Here is a 13,165-nt window from a genome sequence, read left to right as displayed (position 1 = left end):
GATACATTTCTGCAGTTTCACATTTGGAACATGGGGCACAGAATTTCATTGGCCTCCTGCATTGCTGTTCATAGGTACCTATTATGGCAGAAAACCATGTTATATAAATGTGCATTTATGAAGCTAAGTGCTGCAGGGAGTTCTAATTTTGCCTCTTGTTGTTGGATTGATATGGTGAAGTTTTACTCTTCTAGAGGTTAGAACCCTTTTTTTCCTAACTTTCAGGCTAGCATATTTACTCTTTTTTCCCCCCCCCCCCTCAGTTTGGGGATAGTATTTATAATAACCAATTCCACTCTAGAATTTCTGATATCTTGATATGTACCTTCATAGTTTTAGAGAGAACTTTTCTTTTGGCAGGCTAGATGAGCCAAAGTTTCTTTCAGTTTCTTTCCATTCGATAAGTTTTCCAATGCCACTAATATAGTAATTTCCCTGGCAGTTGATGTCATTTTTGTTTTTCTCAAAAGAATGTGTATTCCAACTGAAGCTCGCACAATCACAATTTAATCACATCTCCATTTGTCTGCTGGAAATAGTTTGAATGATATAACATAGAATTTCATCTGCTTTTTTAGATGTTCTTCTTTGCCAAATTGCCTTTATAATTGCAATAATTCCATCATGTCTTTCATGATAAGACAGAAAAGTCAAAACCATATTATTCTTCTGTTACAGATAAGAAATGAAAAATTAAGTTACTTTATAACATTCTGGTCCAGCTTCAAAAGTGTATATAGCTCTGTGCATAGACATAAATAAAACTATATTCAATGCCTGAAAACATATTCTCAGGAGAAAAATAACAGACATTAGTACTCAATTGTACTTTTATATTTTAGACAAGTTGTCAGATTCTGATTTATTTTATGGAATATGAAGCTGATGCCAATGCTAAAGAATAAGATTTCAATTTTATTCTGATCTCATAACCTAGTTTTAGAAATGTAACAGGTTTTGCATATATGTTTATGTCTAGATAGCTTGTATGATAGTATTATACAACAGAAAATAATTTTGCACAAGTGCACTTTGTAGCCATTATAATAAAACAAAATAAAGCATCATCTTGGATGTGTACATTATCATCTTTGAAAGGAGAATAGATATTATATTATAACATAGATGGAGCCCTGAAGGGCAAATGGGTTCAGGAAGACTTGATGTACTTAAAGAAGTAAATTGTAAAGGTGCAGGACATCTCCATGTCCAAAGGATTATCCACTGGAGAAGATGATTTGCCTGGGTGAACAGGGCTTGGTCTGGAACTTCACACAACAGGGAGAGTTAATGGATTTTAAAAAAAGGGGCAGATAAATTATTTAGGAGGACCACAAGGATGATGTGAGGTTTTGCACAAAGAAAATTTTAAAGGGTCAAAACCTAACTAGATCTTAATCCAGCTATTGCTGTAAAAGACAATAAAAATATTTCTATAAATACATGAACAGAAAAAAGAGGGCTAAGCACAATCTCCTTTCTTTATTGGATGTGGGGAGAAACATTGACAAAGGATAAGAAAAAGGCTGAGGTACTTCATGATTTCTTCGTCTCAGTATTTTTTAATAGTCAAGAGTTTTTTCTCAGGGTATCCAATCCATTGAGTTGGAAGATGGATGGGGAGCAGAACAAAACCCCAATAATCCAAGGGAAACTGTCAGAGACCTACTGCGCCACTCTGACACAGACAAATCCATGCAGCAAGACAGGATCCCCTCAAGGTCACTGAGGAAGTCAAGAGAATTGTTCTCCAAGCCAGTCTCCATAATTTACCAGCAGCTCTGGCTAACTGCAGAGGTGTCAGTCTTCTGGAAATTACAAATGTGAGAACAAGAAAGACATTGAGGTATTGGAATTTGTCCAGACAAGGGCAACAAAGCTGATGAACAACAAAGCTCTTAGCAGGCACCATGAGAAGTGTCTGAGGGAGTTGGGGTTGTTTAGCTCTTGTTGGAGCTGTCCACAACTAGATTGCAGCCAAGTGAGGGTTTGTCTCTTCTCCCAAGTAAGAAATGACAGTACAAGAGGAAATAGCCTCAAGTTGTGCTGGGGGAGGTTAAGAATGGATAATAGAAAAATTTCTGCATGGAAAAATTTCTTCATGGAAAGGGTTGTCCAGCATTGGAACAGGCTTCCCAGGGAAGTGGGTTAGTCACAGTCCCTGGAGGTATTTAAAAGATATGTAGGTATAGTGCTTATGGACATGGTTTAGTGGTGAACTTGTCAGTGATGATCTTAAAGCTGTTTTTCAGCCTCAATGATTCCACAGTTCTGTGTTTTTTTGATTTATTGCGGTATTCATCTGAAATTTCTGCCTGGAAATTCTGCATCAATATTCCTGTGTCATGCAGGAGGTATTTAAACTGAGCCTTGGAAGAAAATTTGCTATCAGATGAAGAAAAGTTCTTATTTCAAAGATTTAAGATACCAATTCATAGACTCTGACTGTTGGACTTCAATGCATTTCTTATTTTAAAAGAAAGTAAAAGCAGAAGTCTAGATGACATGAATACTGAATCACTGAAAAAGGAAAATACTAGGAATCCATAATAATAATTGTAAAAGCATTTAGGAAAATACAGAACATTTCTCCAACTACACTGATCACAGAAACACTGTTTTCAGGTTTGCCCTGTGAGCAAGACAGCTATATACATAAGTGTTTAACAGGAATAAAACAGTAAAACAAACATCAAAAAGGGGTTTTTTTATTTGAACTAAAAATAAATATCAGTATCATAAAGTTAACCATAAATTATTTGAGCACCAGATGATTCACTTTCCCCAGAAGAGCAACAGGAATCAAATATTAGTGTATTTTTCATTTTCCAGCCTATTTTGCTCTAGTTTTTCAGATCTGCCATAACAATCCTCCACAAGATGCCATGTGGAAAAGGACAGTGAGAAGAAATGGGCTCCCCTAAGAAAGAGGAGTACAAGTACAAGGATTTCGGCACCTCTGCCAAAAGATACATTAATTACAATCCCAGCAGAGTTCCTTGCAAGCATTATGTCTCTGTTCCTGCTGTTAGCAGCTTCTCCTTATGGTAGGGATGCTTCACTGTTAATAAAATTTTCTGAGAAGAAATTCTATTTCCATTAAATTCCTGACTCAAATTTTAGAAGACAAAAAATGGAAAAATGTTTTTTATTGATGTCTTTTTCACAAATCTGTATACTGGGGGATTTTTTTTTAAACCTCAAAACCTTTTTTTTCTGTTGTGAGGCAAGTTAAAACTTTTTAAGTATTCCGGACAAACAGTTTCATTTTTCATTTCAGCTTTATTTATGGAAAGTCAAAATTGTAGCCATTATTTCTTATGCAGAGAACAAAACATTCTAAAGTCTTGAAAATTTCCTGTAAGTGGGAAAATCTATTTTTTACTAAGTACAAACATGTTCAGTGTAACACAATAAAACACTATTTTAGTTCTATAAAATTCTTCTCACTGGTAAGTCATTTTACCTTTTATTTCCCTTTGATTTTTATGGGAAATTTGGTCATATATTCTAGAAATATAAACTGTACTTTTATTATACTATAAGATACCCTTCATGGTTATAATGACTATAAAAAAATATTTACCATATGAATTAATATTCTCCTTGGATAGAGCAAACAATTCTGTAAGAAAAGTGAAGTTCCAAACCAGTTTTTTCAAATAATGCATCTCATTTTCTGTCAGCAGTAATCCTAAAAAATTCTCTGTTAAGATCGGAAAATATGTACTTTTAATCAATTTCTTTGAGTACAATTCTTTTCTTTCTTGAAAATTTTTGTTGATTTATCTTTTTTTCTTTATTTTCCTTTATGAGTGAAACGGCAGTGTTCAAAATAGAACTTAAAAATGGATCTCAGTCCTTTTTACCAGTATTATGGCAGAGCACAGAACACCTGGACAGAGAGAGGTTGGAGGAAATACAACTTTTTGAAATAAATAAAAATAAAATAAAAAAGTAATAAAATGAAAAAAAATAAATAATAAAGAATAAAAAATAAATTATAAATAAAATAAAAAGTTACTATATATTACATATATTTTGAAGTGTATGTATATATATGTGTGTATATATATATAGGTATATATATGTGCGTACATATATTTGTATATATATGTACACACGCACACACACATATATATATATAAATAAAGTGAAAAAGATTCACTGCCCATTGAAATTTAGTTCATCCACTTGAGCTGCAGAAGAAAAAAGATGCCCAGATGCTATGAATATGAAAAGGAAATTGCATGCTATTACACGCAATCAATAGCAGTTTTTTATTTAACAAAGAAATTAGAAAGTAGCTCGAAGTTATTTTCATTCCACCAGTAATTTCATTGCAGCAATTCAACCTGAACAAAGCTTGATCTGTAAATAAAGCCTGCTCCAAATACAACCAAAAAAAATTAAATCAATGAGACGTGTTGCCATGAACAAAAACAGCTCAAGGATATTCAGATGCACAGACAAACAGACTTTTTCTTCCCACCAGATGAGAAGGTAGAAATAGACTACAAGGGATGCTGTGAAGAGCAGAGGTGGGAAGACAAGTAAATGGAGGAAGTGAGCAGCAGCAGATAATCCCACTGATCCCACCTTGTTGCATCATTCCCAAGAGGGCTGGTTCCTCTCCTGGGTGCAATCCCAGAGCAGCCCTGCAGCAGCACTGCCATACCCTGGACAAGGATTTTGCCTGGTGCTGCAGACACTGATATGTGGCAGGTCGGTATTTATCTCTATTAGCTGCATGTGAGAAAATGAAAGAATCCTTAATGAGATATCATCTGTGAACGGCCCGTGGAGTGAAAAGGTGTCAGCAAAATTACTGTATAAAAGCACAGGAAAATTGCCTTCCTTCTTCGGCTTTAACTGATACAAAAGAGTATTTACAGCTGCATCATCCAAAAGTTGCCTTTAATTTTCTGGGATAGCCAGTCACATGTATTAAAATGTGGACAAAATAAATATGTGAATTAAACCAACCAAACAAAGCCAGTTCATTAAGAAATGCTAAACCTTAAACCAATTTTCACAATATTGAGACTTTTCTAGGGACTGTAAGGACAGGCTGGTCCAAAGGGAATCATATTTTTGGTAAAGTCTTGGATTTAATGGCAGCTGCTGTAGATCAGCTAGCAGACCTCTGACATTACAATTTTTATTCCTATGTGTCTTCTTCAGTGTCAAAGCTATCAGCCTAGATGAACTGAATTTTTGATACAATTTCCCTTTCTATTCAATTTTTGATAGGAAAACTGTGCGAACTATTCTAAAAAGTATTAAGAAAGTAACTCAAAAGAAAAAGGGAATAATTCCTGCCCACTGCACTTCAGCCAAGGGCCCTGGAACAGAAATCTTCACCAATGCCACAGGACATTTTTTCCTCTCCCTGTATATTAAAAAAATATAGTGGAATGCCATACTCATGAAGGGAAAAAAAAATAAAATTAAAGTACTGAAGAGAGAGCACTTATAGAAACTCTCTCTTTAATGACAGTTAAAAAATTTAGTAATTAATTTTGTGCTATAATTTGAAAAGGTTCAGCCTTCTCCTGCCTTTGAAAAAGATGGTTAGGACCATAGACAAAACAAAGTGGGTTCCATGTAGTGACCCAGTCTTTTTCAGTGTGTTCCTCTGAAAATGTTCTTAAACTTTCAGGAAAAAGTGATAAAGTGTAAAAATATGCAGGATGTGACCTTACTGAAAGTGGCCCAGTGCTTTCATTCAACCAAAGTTTTAACAGTAATCAAAGCTGTTCAGAGATGTTCTCTAGAGCCAGAGGAATTTGATATGAAAGACACATTTGAACTGGCATATTTAAAAATAATTTAAAAACCCCGATGTGTGTGTGACATATCTTTGCTTGGAGTTTACTTATGGCTTTTAGTACCAAATATGCTTTCTGTCCACAAGAAAATGCCTTTCATAAAAAAACCACTTGGCTTTGGACAAGGCCAGACTTCCCTGGAAATGTCATAAGGAAACACAAGTGAACAGTTACATTGTTTTCCCTTTGCTGGGGTTCTCTTGTATGTTTATTCAGGAAATAATCGAATTAGATAAGGGAAAAAGTGATCCCAGTGATCACTGCTACAATTTTGGTTTGTACCTTCTCAAGCACCTCTTAAGCCCCCTGTCACTTTCTGAATGCAATATTTCTGTACAAAAGCTACCACAGACCTGTGAGGAATTTCAATACACTCCAAATTCTGGGTTTCTGGACTGAAGTGACATTTTTGTAAGTTTTATAAATTGTTTTGGCCTCCTTCACAACACAGAAATCCTTTGCTAATCCTTCATAGTAATAATATATTGATATTTTATAATAATCAAACTCATTATAATAATTTGCTAATCCTTCATAAAATATTACTTCCAATGTATCTTCTTTGAATAATTATTCAGAATTAAAACAGGTAAGTTGTTACGACCCCCCACTGGAGGTGAGGGTAGCACAGATGCTTGTTACTAGATCCTTTGGGGTGGGTTAGAGTGAAATTACACTGAATAATCAGTTTGTGAATACACTTTTGTAGGGTTTCTTATAGAACAACTTCGTTAAAAGGAAATCAGGTATGTAGGCATTTTGGTTATTATCATCTATAGAAACAACAACCTGAAGGAACTGCAGTATGAAAGCAAAACAACATCACCCAAGGGAAAAGAAGGAAAGGGAAAGGAGTGTGAATATCTCACCATCTATAGGCCTGGGAACAAGACTTGTGCAATCTTGTTTGAGGTGGTGGTAACAGACATAGATCCATTGGGTGGTGGGGGAAGTCCCAAAGATGTTGTGGGAGAAATCCTCAGAACACCAAATCTGTTGGGTTTTTATTCACTCAGGTTTATATTTACCCAGGTACCTTCCCTGGGGCAGGGAGTTTCACACTGAGAGATGTAATGTTGTAGATCACAGGACATTTTGAGTCTTTTATTTGCCCTATAAAACATTAATCTGTCCAATACTAATTGGTTGGAGACCCTGATTTGTTTTAACTCTGAACCCAATCTTGCCTATTTGTGTAAGATTCTACTGTGAAGTCAAAATAATTCCTCCATAAATAAGACAAATTTCACTCTTACACTTTCCTGGCCTACTTCATTTTCTCTTTCATATTAGCAAAACCACATTATTTCTTCTGAATTTCAGGATGAAACCAACAACAAACTTAGTACTGCAATGAGGTATGGAGGGTCAGCAATTATTATTTCCTTTATTACAGCAGAAATAGACTAACTTTTTGTTCTTTTACTATACAAGTAGTTGGAAACATTATGGATAAATCCTGGCTTAAACTTTATGAGCCTCAATTTAGCAAAACTGTTTCTTTTGTCTTCAAACTAAAATCTGTAAAATGGATTAAGTTATCAGAATAAGAAATGCAGCACATTAGTTCACAAATTACACTTGTGAGAAGACAAAAGAGATTCCAAGGTAGTTAAAGAAAGACAGACAGCACTGCAAAGTGCTGCCCTAATTATGAGTTGCTGTTGTTGCTGTTGCTGTTGTTGTTGTATAAGATCAATATAATGGCTTTTTCTCCAGCGACTTCACTGACATTTTGGTGTACATCTCTTAGGAACACTTCAAGTTTTATATTGACATCAAACTACCTGAACCGAGTCTCCCTGTGCTACTTAAATTCCACTCATTTGTTATAAATTTTTATGTTTCAGTTTTAACTTTTCAGTTTTAATTTTTCAGTTTTAATTTTCTAGTTTTAATTTTTCAGTTTTAATTAAATATGTATTACATGTTATATTATGTTGTTATTACACTCTATATAGCATAATATAGGTATTTTCTCTTGTAAAACTACCTTACTTACAAATAAATGACCCTTACAGAATTAGCACAGAATATGCAACTGCTTAACATTTAATTTCATTTTTTAGAGCCATACTAATTACGACCTGCCATTAGAACAGAATTATTAGTTTTTTGTAAGCCTTTCATATTTGCCACTATGTATTTTCTGAATGATGAGTATTGATTTTGTCTGTCACCTTTGGTGTGAGGTGGTGGTGTCACAATCACTGGAGCATAGAGTCATTGCTGCAATTAGTACTATTCAATTAGTACTATTCAATTTAAGATGCTTATGTTCTGATAGGCCAGAGGACACAGTCTTCAAAATATTTATTCTTAAAATACTCCAAATTTTACAACGCAATGAAAGAATATACTTTTGATGAACACGCAAGCAAAAAGTACTATACTTGCCCAGGTTACAGGAAATTTCACAAAACAGTCAGGGACAGAAGTGATTTGACCAGGGGCATTGGAGTGTCCAAATCATCAGATCACTCTTCTCTACCAGAGCTGTTTTCTCTCTTTCCAGAATGTTTTCTACTCTACTTCCTGCCATCTTATGTTAGGAAAGATGCTATGCCCCTGTCCTGGGCAACCTTGTCTCATCCTCAGACTTTATCCTATATAATGGGTGAGGCATGGATTCCATAGGAAAAAGGAACCAATTTAGGTCATCAGAGATTGCTACACAGGACCTATGAATATAAATATTTTTAAAATTATAAAAAATGTCAAGATTATCTATTTTTATTATAGTTTCCAGACTATTTTAGAAGAGCAAATATGACTTCCTCTCTCTACAAAAATGCAGTTGTACAACACCATATTGATTTTCCTGTCATTTGTCATTGAACTTCCCTGGATATTGAAGAGATAATGCTGCAACTAGTCAATGTAATAACTGAATATCTTTCTTTCTTTAGGGTTAAGCAGTAAAGGAATGACTGCAGAATTTCCTGTTTGCTTCCTTAAAATGTCATTTTATATACCCTTGGCTCTAATTCCGATTTTGATCACAGTATTACACAAAGAAGGACTACAGACACTATTTGTGTCCCTCTCCCCTAAAACTGAGCTCTTTGAGATCTCAAAGCACACACACTGAGGATGAATCCAAATCCCCAGGAGGATGTGACAATGCAGCAATAAATATCAGCCATAGTATCTCCTATCAGTTTCATCTCTCTGCTAAAATAATGTGAAAAAAAATGGTTTATTGAAAATTACACACAATTAGGACAATAAACAAACATTCTATTCCCCATTCAGCAGCCTCCAGACTTGATGAGAAGCCCAATCCAGGTAAATACTAAAATGCCTTTAATTTTCAAACCTCCATTCTACCACTTTATTCTACTGCATTCTTGTTGTAAAACTGTTTTGTCTAGCTGTTAATTTTATTTTTTATTATTTTACAGCTTCACTAAATTTCAAGTCCTTAAATTAAATTTTGATATAACAATTATGCTGTCAAGACAAGAAAATACTTTAGGAATTATACATTGAATGGAACTTTTTTTCTTCTTGCTCCTACTTGCTTTTGACTGAATTAGCCATTACTAATTTTTCAAGAAATATAGATTTTTGTCCCTCTTATTTTATACACACATCATGATTTTTAAAAAAGATAGAGAAATTTAAATCCTTCTAAAATTCTAGTTATTTTTTTCTGTGTGTGTCAGACTTTAGTTCATATCCTCAAAACTACATGCTGATACATGAAATATTTTCTAATTTTTAACTTTGCCAATGAGTTTCTCCTGCAATCTTGTATTAGCAGTATCAGGATGAACAGAAATGTATCATTTACTGACCTTTTCTCTAAGGCAGTGTGTCTAGAGACACCATGGTTTGTGCTTTTCACTGTAAATCGAAACTGAAGACCCACTTATTTTTGTTTTGCTTTCAGATTTAGAGAACTTGGTATTGGAAACTATGTCACAAAATGGTTTCTTAAATTGTTCTTCCAGTTAACTTGCCATAAGGAAAAATGTTATCTTAGTCAAGACGATGGGAGAGAAATCAGGGAACAAAGAAATTTTCCATTTCAGATCTCAAAATTTAAATACTACAAAAAATATTTAAAGTTCTAGAAATGCCAAGTTAAAACAAAGTCTGTATTTCCCTTTATTTCTGAAACTATGGTTGACATATATTTGTTATCAATGTCACAAACTTTTCAGAAGTAGAAAAGAATTGCATGCCTTAAGGAAATTAAATTTTTAGGCATGCTTTCCACAGAAATGTTTTTATTAAACCTCTATTTGTACTCTATACTTTGATTAGGAATAGTAGAGGCTATCATTTTTTTTCATTGCTTTGCTTTTTGAGGAAACATAGTTCCCAAATAAGAGAGTTTTAAATAAAATATTCCCTGTGTTCCATCCTTGACTTCTGAATTCCACTTCTGAAGCAGAATTAAAGCTTCATCTGAGCCTCCATGAAGAATCACAGTCCTGTTGCATTGTTTGAAATCTCCAGCTTCTTCAATTGACCCTTAAATTACTCCCATGTCTGTAAGGAGCCTCAGGTGCACACTCTGACTCTCAGAATATGTATGAAACACAGATCTGCTTGCAACTCTAGAATGTGCAATGTTTCAATGAATTATCATTTAAATTTAAAGAAGGTCCTACATGTTTTCCTTTTGTGTTTATCCTTTGTGCTTTTGACAGAACAAACTACTATAAATTGTTCCTGTAATGAGCTGACAAATCATTGTAACATGGAAATTTTCATTCTGCAGCAAAAAAACAACAGATTTGTAAAGCATTTTTTTAAAAACCGTGTGTCCATTGTGGCTTTAACCCCCTGTTTACTGTTGTTTAGAGAACATCTAATAGCTCTTCATACATGCAGATTTGCAATGTTTTGTTCTTGTTGTGGTTTGAAAACAAACCAAATGAGAGGCTCTAAGTCAGAAATACAATTTAATGAGAAGAAAAGGAAAAAATAAAATAAAATAAAATAAAATAAAATAAAATAAAATAAAATAAAATAAAATAAAATAAATGCAACAATACAAAAAGAAAACCCACTGACAGAGTCAGAATACAATCTGAGCAGAGTGATGGAAGCAGTCCAGGTGAGGTGCTCTTCCTGAAGCAGTGATCCCATAGAAAGGTCTGGTAGCTCTGGTCCTCTGGAAATTCAGTGGGTGAGGGCTGCTTCTACTGTCCCAAATCCCAGCTTATCTCCAGGTGAGAATGCTTGGCTCCTCCCCCTGGGCGGAGCATCTCCCAGTGGGATGATGAGTCATCCAGGGGCTCCTTGATGGCCCATTAAAGAGAGATAACTCCAGAGGGAGTTATCTGTGAGTCATGGCAAGGCATTGATGGGCCAATTGAAGATGGTGATAGAATACATCCCAAACTACAACCCAGGACAATTCTCTAAATCATTATAAGTTATAAAATACACACAGCGGCTGGAAGAATTCTGCTAGTATCTCTTCCAGATTTGGAGTGATTCATATTTTTATAAAAAACTGTGTGTCCTTTGAAGTATGGTGAGTGACAATCACGTTATCAGAACATGTTGACTCTGTGGTCATGCAGTGAGGACCACTGCAATTTATAGTTCTCCAAGGAAAGAACTCTTTAAAATAGTGTAGCCTCGTAAAGGAAACACAAAGGATGGAGTTGTACAGGTTTTACACTCTGGTCACTCACACCTAGGGCTAAATCAAGATTCTTTTGCTTTAGGTAGATGGAAAGGAGAAGATCCCAACCACTTAGTCTCAAGAGGTGGAAATCACACAAAAATTTACTGTCAAACTGTAGAAAATTAAGGAACAAGAGAGTAAGCACAACATAACGTCACTTATCACAGCACAGACTTGGCCCACTGAACACAGAAAACCAACAATCCATTTGATGTTACATCTCATAAGAAGAGGATTAGAAGATGAAGAAGAAAGGAAGGAAAACAGAAAGGCAGGGAAGATTTAGAAAAACAGACACAGCTATGAACTCCTGGGTCCAGCAAAGTAGAACTCCAAGGTGAAGACAGGGTTGAAAGACAATATGTTTGGCTCATGGTGAATCTTCTTAAACCTTTTTGGCCCATCCTGGTCCTCCCTCCCAGGTGGGACTTTTGCTCTCTCAGCCACTTAGGGAGCAGATTAGGTGACATTGGGGTGTCATGGGTGACAGACTGTGGGGCTGGGGCTATGGGGACAGGGCAAGGAAGACCACCCCCTAGCACACATCCCAAGCCCCTGAGACATCTCGAGCCATATCACCTCTTCCAGTCCCTGACAACACCTTAGAATTAATTCAGTACTTCTATACTTTAAAAAGAAACTGCTCTAGAGTCTGTCCTATAAAAGGAAAATTAGAAGTAATCAACTTGCACTGACAAGCTCAAAAGCTGTGAAATAATAACGCCTTAGTGTGTGAGGAAAGTGAGATATAATTGGTATGTACCACACACCTGTCATTGACTGGCAAAAAACAAGAAATAAATGCATCTGGTAGAATATTCAGGAGACTGCCTGACTATACATTTTTAAAAACACATTTCATCCTAAGTAAAACATCATAAAATCAATGTACAGCCTAATTTTACAGAGACTATCAATTTCTGAATCAAAACAGACATATTTTGTTGTAAATGGAAGGAAGTTCTTCCAATTTTTGCTCGAAGCAGAAGATTAAAAAAATGTCCTTCTAGTCTTGATTATTGTATTAGAAATTTCATTAGTTTGTCCAGAATGACTCTGATTGACTTATGTACATATTTAATAAGGCTCATGTCTTTAAAATTGTAAGTGACCTTAAAGCAGCAGTACACTTAGAAAATGAGAATCTGTATTCAAAAACTGAACTGCAACTGTTTGATAGATTCTTTTCTTTAAAAGAAATTGTTGGAAAGGACTCCAGCTGTGTTCAGCTTTAAACCAAGCCCACCTTTCACAAGATTTTGAAAACCATTCTAAAGACAATAATAATACTTAATATAGGAGACAAAAAGAAAAAAGTTTATGACATTAAGTTTCTGACTGTGGTCTTTTGAGATCTTCATTTCACATTCATCATTTATAAGCTAATATACAGTTCTCTTTTCAAAATAGTTTTTCACTTTTGAATTATTTCTTTCTTTTCAACAAAGAAATATTTGTGTAATGTTAGTGTATTCCTAACTACCCTAAGAATAAACAACAATAATATACTCTAAATTGGTGGGAGCCATTTTGTCCCATGAAAAAATCCCATAAAAGCATACATGGGCTTGGAATTTACAGATGTCATATAAAATTACCACTGCACTGATCTTACATGATATTGAATCACAGAATATGTAAGTTGGAAGAGACCTTCAAGATCATGGAGTCCAATCCAGCTCTA

The sequence above is a fragment of the Sylvia atricapilla genome, chromosome 5 (assembly GCF_009819655.1).
Source record: "Sylvia atricapilla isolate bSylAtr1 chromosome 5, bSylAtr1.pri, whole genome shotgun sequence".
Classification (NCBI taxonomy): Eukaryota; Metazoa; Chordata; class Aves; order Passeriformes; family Sylviidae; genus Sylvia; species Sylvia atricapilla.
Note: the sequence above shows the minus strand (reverse complement) of the source record.